A 9,975-nucleotide genomic window follows, 5' to 3' on the forward strand; every position below is an offset into this window, starting at 1 on the left:
TAGATCTGAGACCACAGTTCACTCGACCCCATTGCAGTATTGTTACACGTGTAAAGCGGACACTGATGTTGGGGAAGATTCTCCTTATATGGATGTACTACCTGGGATGACTGAGTCGGACAATGTGGATTGGGTCCACTTAGCAGCAGCCATAAACACTTGGGGAAACAGGGGGACGACCTGGGTAACACATGAGGGGGATGAAATGCCACCACTCATACCCTTAAATATGCTAGAAGCAATGCATATAGCTTCTAAGAAGACTCCTCCTAATATAACGAAGAAAACATACACAAGTGGGTCCTAAAGCTTTTTTGGCGACCATAGCTAGTGCTAAAAAACAGAAGCCTTGTAAGAAACGTCCCGCTCGCTCCAAGAAATGTAAGAAAAAGTTGCGTTGGATTCCTAAAAAACTATTGGAAGCCCAAGGCTACTATAAAGAAAATGATCAAATCTGGGTGCCAAACGTAAATTGTGCTCTTTCTTGTCACCAAGCCCACGTGAGCTCAATCATGTGGCTAGAAAACGAATTGAAGATCGCGGAAAGGAAAAAATCACGGAATGCTGCACACCCGCTCCAGAGCTAGTTTGGGTACCAAAGAAAGAACGATTTGTTCTACCTAGCTCAAGAACAGGGAAGTCAAATGAAGCTTCTTGCTCTTCATGTAATTCCTATATGGAAATAGAAGCTTCGACACAACCTCCACCTACCATTGTACATATCCATACAAGCAAGAAAGAGTTTGCACCTCCCGTTGTAAGTTCACCACCTACAACAACGTTGCAAATAAAATCATGGGAGAGTACCTTACCACCCTTGCAACTAGATGAAATGCATAGGACGGTCGAAAACTATTGGTTAAAGCCTTCACCCATAACAACTTGGAACAATTGGTTTTAAAAGGTGACGACATCATTCCAAAAAGTATGATTTACCCAAGGAAGGGGGGACTGTTTGCTGACATCCATCATTCACTTGCTTCCCTTCCAACCTTCCTCCCTGACCTCTCAATTTCCAATCTTAGGGAATATATATATAAAGCCTTATACTCACAAAAACAAGATAAAAAAGTAAAAGACCAAGAGCCATAACACAAAATCATAAAAACACATTATGCACAAGAACACAACCCTTGTAATATTTGCACTCTAACCATCATCTATTTGCATGTACAGATATTGCTAGTACGCTAGAGTCATCCACTCCTGCCTTGGGTGAGAGGTAACTTTTCACAAATGTTTCACATGGTCTTTCCGGTGCTTTCCTGTGAATGGGATTTGGTAGGTACGTTAGCATGTGAGAGGAATTTTGAGGAGTTAGAATGACTAATATGTCTCTTGACCACGAGTGATCCATACTTAGTAGAGAGTGTATCTCCCATTACACAAGCCTATCCTTTTGACCAAGATGACTATAGGCGTCTAGTGACCTTCTTACTAAACATTGGTGCCTCTTATGATGAAGAAGAGTTACATGATTATAAGGATGGCACATATGGTCTCACGGATGATGACTTTATTTTTCTCGACAACAAGGATAGGGATTTAGCCTTAGGGTTTCCCCCCAATCTCTACAATATCCTATTTCCTTGATTCTCTAGGGCGAGTGCAAATAATTAGGTTAGGGTTCCTTATGTTTTTTAATTATGTTCAATAAGTGTTGGTACCTTTTTCCACTGATGTGCCTCCTAGAGGTATTCTTTGTGTTTCCTAGTGTGTACAGGAACGTGTTGCTGTTGTTAGGATTTGGACCTTCATGGAATTTTTTTCTCGTTCACACTTCAAATCAAGCAGGACCATCAACACAAACAGGTGTTTCTTGTCCATTAGCATTGCCCCTTACCTTTTTGCATCCATGTTTATATGCTTTAATTGTAATTGGTAGCATAATATTCAACGCATTTGCTTAGTATCAAACATTAAATTCAATGTAATTTTTTGTCATAATCACTTATCTAGGTTTAAAAATTAAGCAGTTCGACTAAGCTAGTTTGACCAAGCTAGGTATTAGAGATCTTCTCTTAATACCATCGGGAATGCCTTTCTAATAATCAATGGTTACTTAAGTTCTTAATTTGATTTAGGCAGCATTGTGTGAAATGTACTAGGGTTTCTAGTGGGCTTAGTCCCTATTGACCTTTAGCTTAAGTATTATAAAGGGAGTTTACTAGTATGATGAGCCTGGGGAGGGTAACAATGTTATATGACTCCACAAAGTTAAAAAATTAAAATGCTGAAAACGAACAAACAACAAAATCAAAGTGCCACAATGTAAAATCTTAAGCTGAAAGAGAAACCTCAGCTTGATTTGGTACTCCACTCACATGTATAGCCTATGGTACTAGAGCCCTAGAGGTTCCCAATGTGGGCGCTTTTCCTTGAAAAGCAAAAAACCCAAGGCATACAAAATAAGCACGCACATCAAAATTGAATCACTATGAAAAGACTTTGGGGGGTCAAAGAAAAGTAAATAAGTCAGGCGATGATTTCATGAGCAATTTCTTTTATCGTAGCTTAACTAGTCTTTTAGGTATAGCCTCTAGTCAGCCCTCGGACATGAAATACTTGGCTCTCGCGATTAAACAACTTAATTGACCAGAGAAAATTGAGAATCTTGCCCATGGTATTAATGGTCGATCTTTAGTGCCTTTCAACCGTTAAGTTAGCGACCCCGAACTTGTTTAATTTTTTACCTTTATAACTGTTTATGCATTTGATTAAATTGAAATTTAATGTTTATTGCTGACAAATGGTTTAAAATTCTGTTACCAATCAAATTGTCTGCCTACAATTGCATATGCTTTTTAATTGTATATGAGAATGCAATTATTGTGCCAATGTTGTTTGATTTTGCAGTGACTAAAGAAGGCTAAGGACATTCATCTCAAATGCTCTTCCACCTCGACGAACGAGCTTCAACTCAATAGATCCCGAGGACGGAATCTACATCGGGAAGGGGGGCATGTTATCCCTCACGCACATTCCTATCACCAAAGATGGATGCCGTATTATTTATTTGGTAGAGTCAGGTACCGAGTTTGTCGATCCAATAGGAAAAGGGTAAGAGTGATCGCCGATGAGAGGCGCACTCTAACTGGAACATTCAAGGGATTAGTTGGCTAAGCATGGGCGCCCAAGTGTGAATGGGGCGAGCTCATATAAAAGTCAACTAAACCTAAAATTCACTTATTCTCTCATTTGTGCAATTGAAGAGTGCTCTTGCTCCATCTCCATCTTCTTCTTCTTCATCTCCTTGTGTGTGTGTGTGTGTGTGTGTGTGTGTGTGTGTGTGTGTGTGTGTGTGCGCGCGCGTGAGAGAGAGAGAGAGAGAGAGAGAGAGAGAGAGTGTGTGTGTGTGATCGAGCATTGTGACGACGGTACGACGACGGTGAGGCGGTTGAGCGGGGCGTAGCGGCATCTCCTTCTTCTTCGCAGCGAGGAATCCTCCACGACAGCAAGCGTAGAGCGGTGAGTGACACACCATCGCCATCTTTGAGCTTACTAGTTTAGGCTAGTTGCGTGATTGGAGCCATTTGTGGCTTGCACACAGTCGATTGGCAAGTTCCTTGCATTGACACATGCGACAGACGCGCACGTCCTCCTGCTACCTGCATGTAGATGAAAACATTGATATCATTGTGACCTTCCTTTTGGTCCTTTACAAATGTTTCTCAGCCCTTGCATAGTACAAACTATTTTAACTTTGGCAAGCCAACTTTGCCATTGCATAATGTCTTCATGGTCTACTTCCCTTACAAAAAGCTCCAAGCTATATTTTTTGGGTGATTCCACCTCTTCCGATGAAAGTGCCTATGTCCTCCATGGTTGATACACATGTCCTACAAAGCAACAATGCAATAGCCATTGTGGGCTTTGCTCCCCATAAAACTTGCCATGTTTGAGTTAGCAAGAATGTTTAGGAAGATGCCATCATCACGGTTTATGATCTTTCTTGATATAATTCAAGAATCTTGATCACATTCTATAGCTATCCACCCTAACATGCTCCTGGACCTAGCTATGAATCCTCTCCAATGTAGTATATAAACTCGCTTTAATGATGACCTTAAGGCATTCAGCCCCTTACTTATTGGTTCGATGAATGGCTCTCCCAAAAAACGTTTCCCTCTCATGGAGCTACTTCTTCTTGACACCAATGTAGTGTTGTTTATTGACTCATACTAAGCCCTAGCTAAAGATGTTGATGCAAAGTGCTAGCTCTCTCTCTCTCTCTCTCTCTCTCTCTCTCTCTCTCTCTCTCACTCTCACACACACACACACACACACACATAGCGACTCGTTTTTTGTCGATTTATATCCAAGTTTACAAGTGTGTCTGCTCAATTTCAAAAAATCATTGAGTAGTTAGAATCTCAGGAAATTCCCTTTCATATCTCTCTCTCTCTCTCTCTCTCTCTCTCTCTCTCTCTCTCTCTCTCTCACACACACACACACACAGATAATTGCATGCTGACTCAGTTAATTGCATGGTGTCGAGCCCCCTCCCACCCCCCCTTTGCATCCTCGTATTGATAGCCGGTGATATTAGGCTAGTTACAGTTTGCTAGAGAGAGAGAGAGAGAGAGAGAGAGCGCTCTTCATACATCCTCAGCAGAACTGCAGGGCAGGCTGGAAGATCGAGAGGCAGAGCAGAGTTGGGTATGGCGAAGGAGATGGTTAGAGGGAGGGGACTCAGGGGAGAGAGCACCTTTGAGGCTTCGACGGAAAGGGGAGGATCTTTAGACTAATGGATTTTTTAAAAAGTCTACCAGTATGTATGAGAGAAATAAACGTATCAATGCCTCAAGCTCTTTGATTGTATAGAAAATTATATATTTTAAAAAATTATTTATGTACAACTTTCTTTTACTGAGAGAGAAAAAAAGTTATTATTTCGTACAGACGAGACATGCGATCATACGTAACACGCTTCTCTCCCTTTTTTTCTTGAAGAAAGAAAGCAAGAAACCTGATAAAATATTGCAAGTAAGTGACTTCATACACCAAATGAGATGCACTCACATATTTGAAGTTTGTATCTAGAGCCGTTATGGCATGTACAACTAGATCTAGTAGTACATTTTCAATTTTGTGAGCGGACTTAACTGATCATGAAGGCTTCGCATATTGTGATAGCGCATAATAACAAAGACCGCATTTCAAGGTTTGAAGACCATGCGGAAGAGAACCTGGATAAAACTATAAAACGTTTTGCTCTGGTCTTAAAGACCAAAGTTTGACAAAGGAGATGCACGATTGTGATTCTCATAATAGAAAGCCTGTGTGAAATTTTCTTCTTAGCAAGTGTATAACTCTCTAGCTAAATTCAAACACAAGAAAGGCCATTTCACTGTTTGTATTGGCAATGCTTGCAAATGGCATAAGAGACATTGACAATCAAGAGGTATTGGCAAATGACTAAAAAATCTTTCTCTTTTTTGTTTTGAAGAGGTGTTTGTTCCCCTAACAAATTTTAGTGGCATTTCCTTAAAATAAAGGTAGTGTTCAATAGTGCATGCAAAGATGACAAAAATTTCATCATAGAGAAATTTCATAGAGAGAAATACGCCATATTCATTTTGGAAAACCTATTTTTTGGAGTAGACAATGAGAAACAATCACTACAATTTTGAACCTCGACGATCATTGCGCTTGTAAATGATGAAAAGCACAAGGAATTGGAGAATTTTGGAAACAAAAGAATTCAATACATAAAGAGGTATCAACGTCAGCTTCATATTCATTCTTTCCCCACAAAAAGGTAATACTCATAGAAACTATAAACAAAGACTTAATTGTGCCCCTCTTTCTAAATATAGATAGATGATTGCTTGATTTCTCCAACAACCTCAGTCGAACGAGCTTTTATGTGCACAATGTGCAGAAGTCACTCCGCTTGTGTTCATTTCAAGCTTGAATGGTGTAATTGAAAGTACCCGAGGATACACAAGAGTATCTGTTTTGCTAACAAGTGGGCTTTATCATTTCTTAAAATTGAAGAGCCAATACATGACTTTTTTGACAAGAAAAAGCTAGTTCTACAAAAAGCTAAGCACAACAAAAATACATGGACACTTCACATTGGATCATGCAAGTGCACTTTGATAGAGTATAAGGAAGACTTTGTGAAACATGAAAAGCTCGAGAAAGCATCACACATTTTTCGACTAAAAACTCTTGCTTCTACCGTAGTATTCTATAATTCTTATATTTATGCAATTTTTTATCTACATGTTGTGCACGAATCTATCGATTGGTCCACGTCATTGCCACCATGAGTCTTCAAAGAAGCAATGGAAGTTGCACAATGATAGTTACATTAATGCACTTTCAAGAAGATAAGAGAATCTTTCAATAACATGTCAAATATTTATATCAATGTAGAATTCCTTTTCATAAGTTTTGCATATCAAGTTTTAAAATTTTCAACTTTCTCATAATTGAGTGTCTTTCTTACATTTTGATGTTAGTTATATTACTCCAATTTCCATCACTCTACATGCAGCAATAAATTCACTACTTTTTGCGACACATAGAACAAAAAATATGCATCACAAAATTGTATTGAGAGAAAATATATTTTGTGATAGTCATTTTGGAAGACTAGACATGTGTAAAGGTAGATACATATCAATACATGCATTGTGAATGTAGATATTAAATAGATGTCTTAGTAGATTCAAAAGAAACGCTAAGGTAGCATAATTGTGGTGAATTACTCTATGAAAAATGAGAATTGTTACCATATACATGTGGTAGTGATGTGTGTGAACACATTTAGGACCGCACGTGCATTAGTTCTCTTACTAGGAAGTTTTTCTTCTCATGCATTGTATATACGTCCATCACTTTAGGGCTATCTTATCTTTCCATTGCACACTAAGAAATACACTCTCTGTTGTATGTCTTGAGCTTCCTTCATCTTATCCAAGATGTGTGTGTTTTCTTGCAACCCTAATTCCAACAATTGGTATTAAATAAGGTTGCATCCTCCCGAGATTAGTCGCCACTAGCTCCATCACACGCATACTCACTTTCTCCGATTTTTGGTAGCTTTGGTGAGCGTCAGTAAGTTGACAAATACTTTGGATTCGGGCTCAAATTTTTGTCAACTTTTGCTCAAATTTTTTATTCGGGCTCATTTCGGCCTCCATTTCCACTACATGCAATACTGCACAAGCTATTTTGTCATCTTGTGCAAATTTTTTGTCAATGCCTTTTTTTGTATAATAGGTTTTTACAGTCTTCTACGGTTTGTGCTGCATAGCCCGTGTTGTTCCTGCTTCATTTCTCCTCTTTTGGGAAAATTTTCACATCAGGTGCAGCATTTGTCGTGGCTAACAACAACAAAGATGTGTTCAAGATGTTTGCTACTGAGGATAGATTGGATGGGAACAAATACTCTATGTGGGCTTAAATGATGCAACATTTTCTTGTGTCAAAGAGCATATGGAATATTGTAGACAGCATTGTGAAGGAGTACGAGCGGAAGTGTGACGCGAGAGAGAGTGCGAGAAGAAGAGCACGATGATATGGTGAACTCACTCTACTGTAATGTGTAGAGCATAGTGAGTTCTTATTAGGTTTTTACAAAAGAATATGTGTACATACCTGGCCGCCCGCCCACTTACCTGGGCGACCACATTGGGCTTTATACCCCAACAACCTCCCACTTAAAGTCCAATGTGGTACTTTAAGTGTGAGAGAAGCTACTATACAAGCTAATATACAAGAGATGTAGAGAAGTGATGTACTACCCTACACCTAACTGCTTGCGAAAATGCGCAAAGCTCTCTGAGGGAAGTCCTTTTGTAAGTAGATCAGCAGGATTTTCTGTGGTGTGAACTTTGACAAGCTGAAGTTGCTTATCCTCGAGCATTTCCGTGATGAAATGATACTTCACATCCACATGCTTTGTCTTTGAGTGATAAACTGGATTGCGAGCCAATTGTATAGCACTTTGACTATCACAATATAACACAGGCATCTCTTCTTTGATTCCCAAATCTGTTACTAGTCGATTAAGCCAAATTGATTCTTTGCATGCCTCTGATGCTGCAACATATTCAGCCTCTGTAGTAGACTGAGTAACGCAATCTTGTAATCTAGAACGCCATGATACTGCTCCACCAGCCAATGTAAAGACATACCCTGACGTAGACCTTCGGTTGTCTAAGTCACCTGCATAATCTGAATCTGTAAAACCCTTTACACTCAGCTCCTGACTCCCATAGCATATACGCATACTCTTTGTAGCTTTCAGGTATCTCAATATTCCTTTCACTGCCTCCCAATGTTTCTTGCCTGGGTTCGACATGTATGGACTTACTACTCCCACTGCAAATGCAATGTCTGGGCGAGTAGCAATCATTGCATACATCAAACTACCCACTGCAGACGCATATGGAATCTTATCCATTTCAGCCTGTTCTTCCTCAGACACAGGACAATCTTGTTTGCTAAGTTTCACATATGGTGGCAATGGAACACTCAGTGCCTTTCCCTTCTCCATATTGAAACGTTGCAAAACCTTGTCAATATACTCTGTTTGAGATAACCAAATCAACTTCTTTGATCTGTCTCTCTCAATGCGCATACCAAGTATATGACTTGCCTCACCCATGTCTTTCATGTCAAACGATTTTGCCATCTTTGACTTCAAAGCTGAAATTTCTTCCAAGTGCTTGCCAGCAATCAACATGTCATCCACATACAAAATAAGGATCAGCCAACTACCATCCTTAGCCTTCTTTGTATATAGACAGTGATCGAACTCACTACGTTTGTAGCCTTGAGAAAGCATAAACTTGTGGAATTTATGGTACCATGCCCTCGGTGATTGTTTTAAGCCATAAAGACTCTTTAACAACTGGCATACCCAATCTTCCTTGCCTTTCTCAACAAACCCTTCTGGCTGCTGCATGTAAATTTCCACATCTAAATCACCATGCAAGAACGCTGTCTTGACATCCATTTGGTGCAACACCAAATCTAATATGGCAACCAATGCAAGAAAGCATCTCAATGTAGTCATCTTGACCACCGGAGAGAAGACTTCATCAAAGTCAATGCCTTGTTCTTGCTTAAAGCCCTTGGCAACAAGCCTTGCTTTGTACTTTGGCTGACTATCATGAGCGGTGATCTTATACCTGTAAACCCATTTACAGGGTAGAGCCTGTTTGCCCCGTGGTAATTTAACTAGCTTCCATGTCTGGTTTTTATGCAGAGCTGTCATCTCTGACTGCATGGCCAATTGCCAATTCCCGGAGTCCTTCATTTGCACTGCTTCCTTGTAACATGAAGGCTCATTGCAATCAGTCAACATGACATAGTTCATAGATGGAACAAACCTATCAGGAGGTGGCGTGACACGTCCAGATCTACGCACAATAGGTGGCTCAGGCTCAGCCACAACCTCTAGTTCCACTCTATCCTGTCCTTGCTCCTCTTGAGCCCTGACGTTTTGTCTTGCACGTGCAGGTCCATCTTCTTGGAAGACAACTCTTCTAATCTCCTCAACCCTCTCTGGTTTAGAATGATATTTGGATTCATTAAAGTGAACATCATTGCTACGGACAACCTTTCTGGATTCGGGATCCCAAAGTCTGTACCCCATCTCACCAGAATTACCATAGCCTAGAAAGATGCACTTTCTACTCTTTGGCTCAAGTTTGTTCCTAAATTCCTTTGGAACATGAGTATATGCCTCACAGCCAAAGACTCTGAGATGCTTGTATGAGGGCATTTTGCCTGACCATACCATCTCTGGCACTGAATCCTTCTCCAAAACCTTGCTAGGAGATCTATTTACAAGATGAGCAGCTGTTGATACAGCTTCAACCCAAAACCCATTTGGCAGCTGTGCATTAGACAACATACTTCTGACCTTCTCTTGTATGGTCCTATTCATCCTCTCAGCAACACCATTTTGAGGAGGATTGTAAGGAGCAGTAAGTTCACGTTTTATACCTTTTG

The sequence above is a fragment of the Adiantum capillus-veneris genome, chromosome 15, assembly GCF_014529385.1.
Source record: "Adiantum capillus-veneris isolate H3 chromosome 15, ASM1452938v2, whole genome shotgun sequence".
Lineage (NCBI taxonomy): Eukaryota > Viridiplantae > Streptophyta > Polypodiopsida > Polypodiales > Pteridaceae > Adiantum > Adiantum capillus-veneris.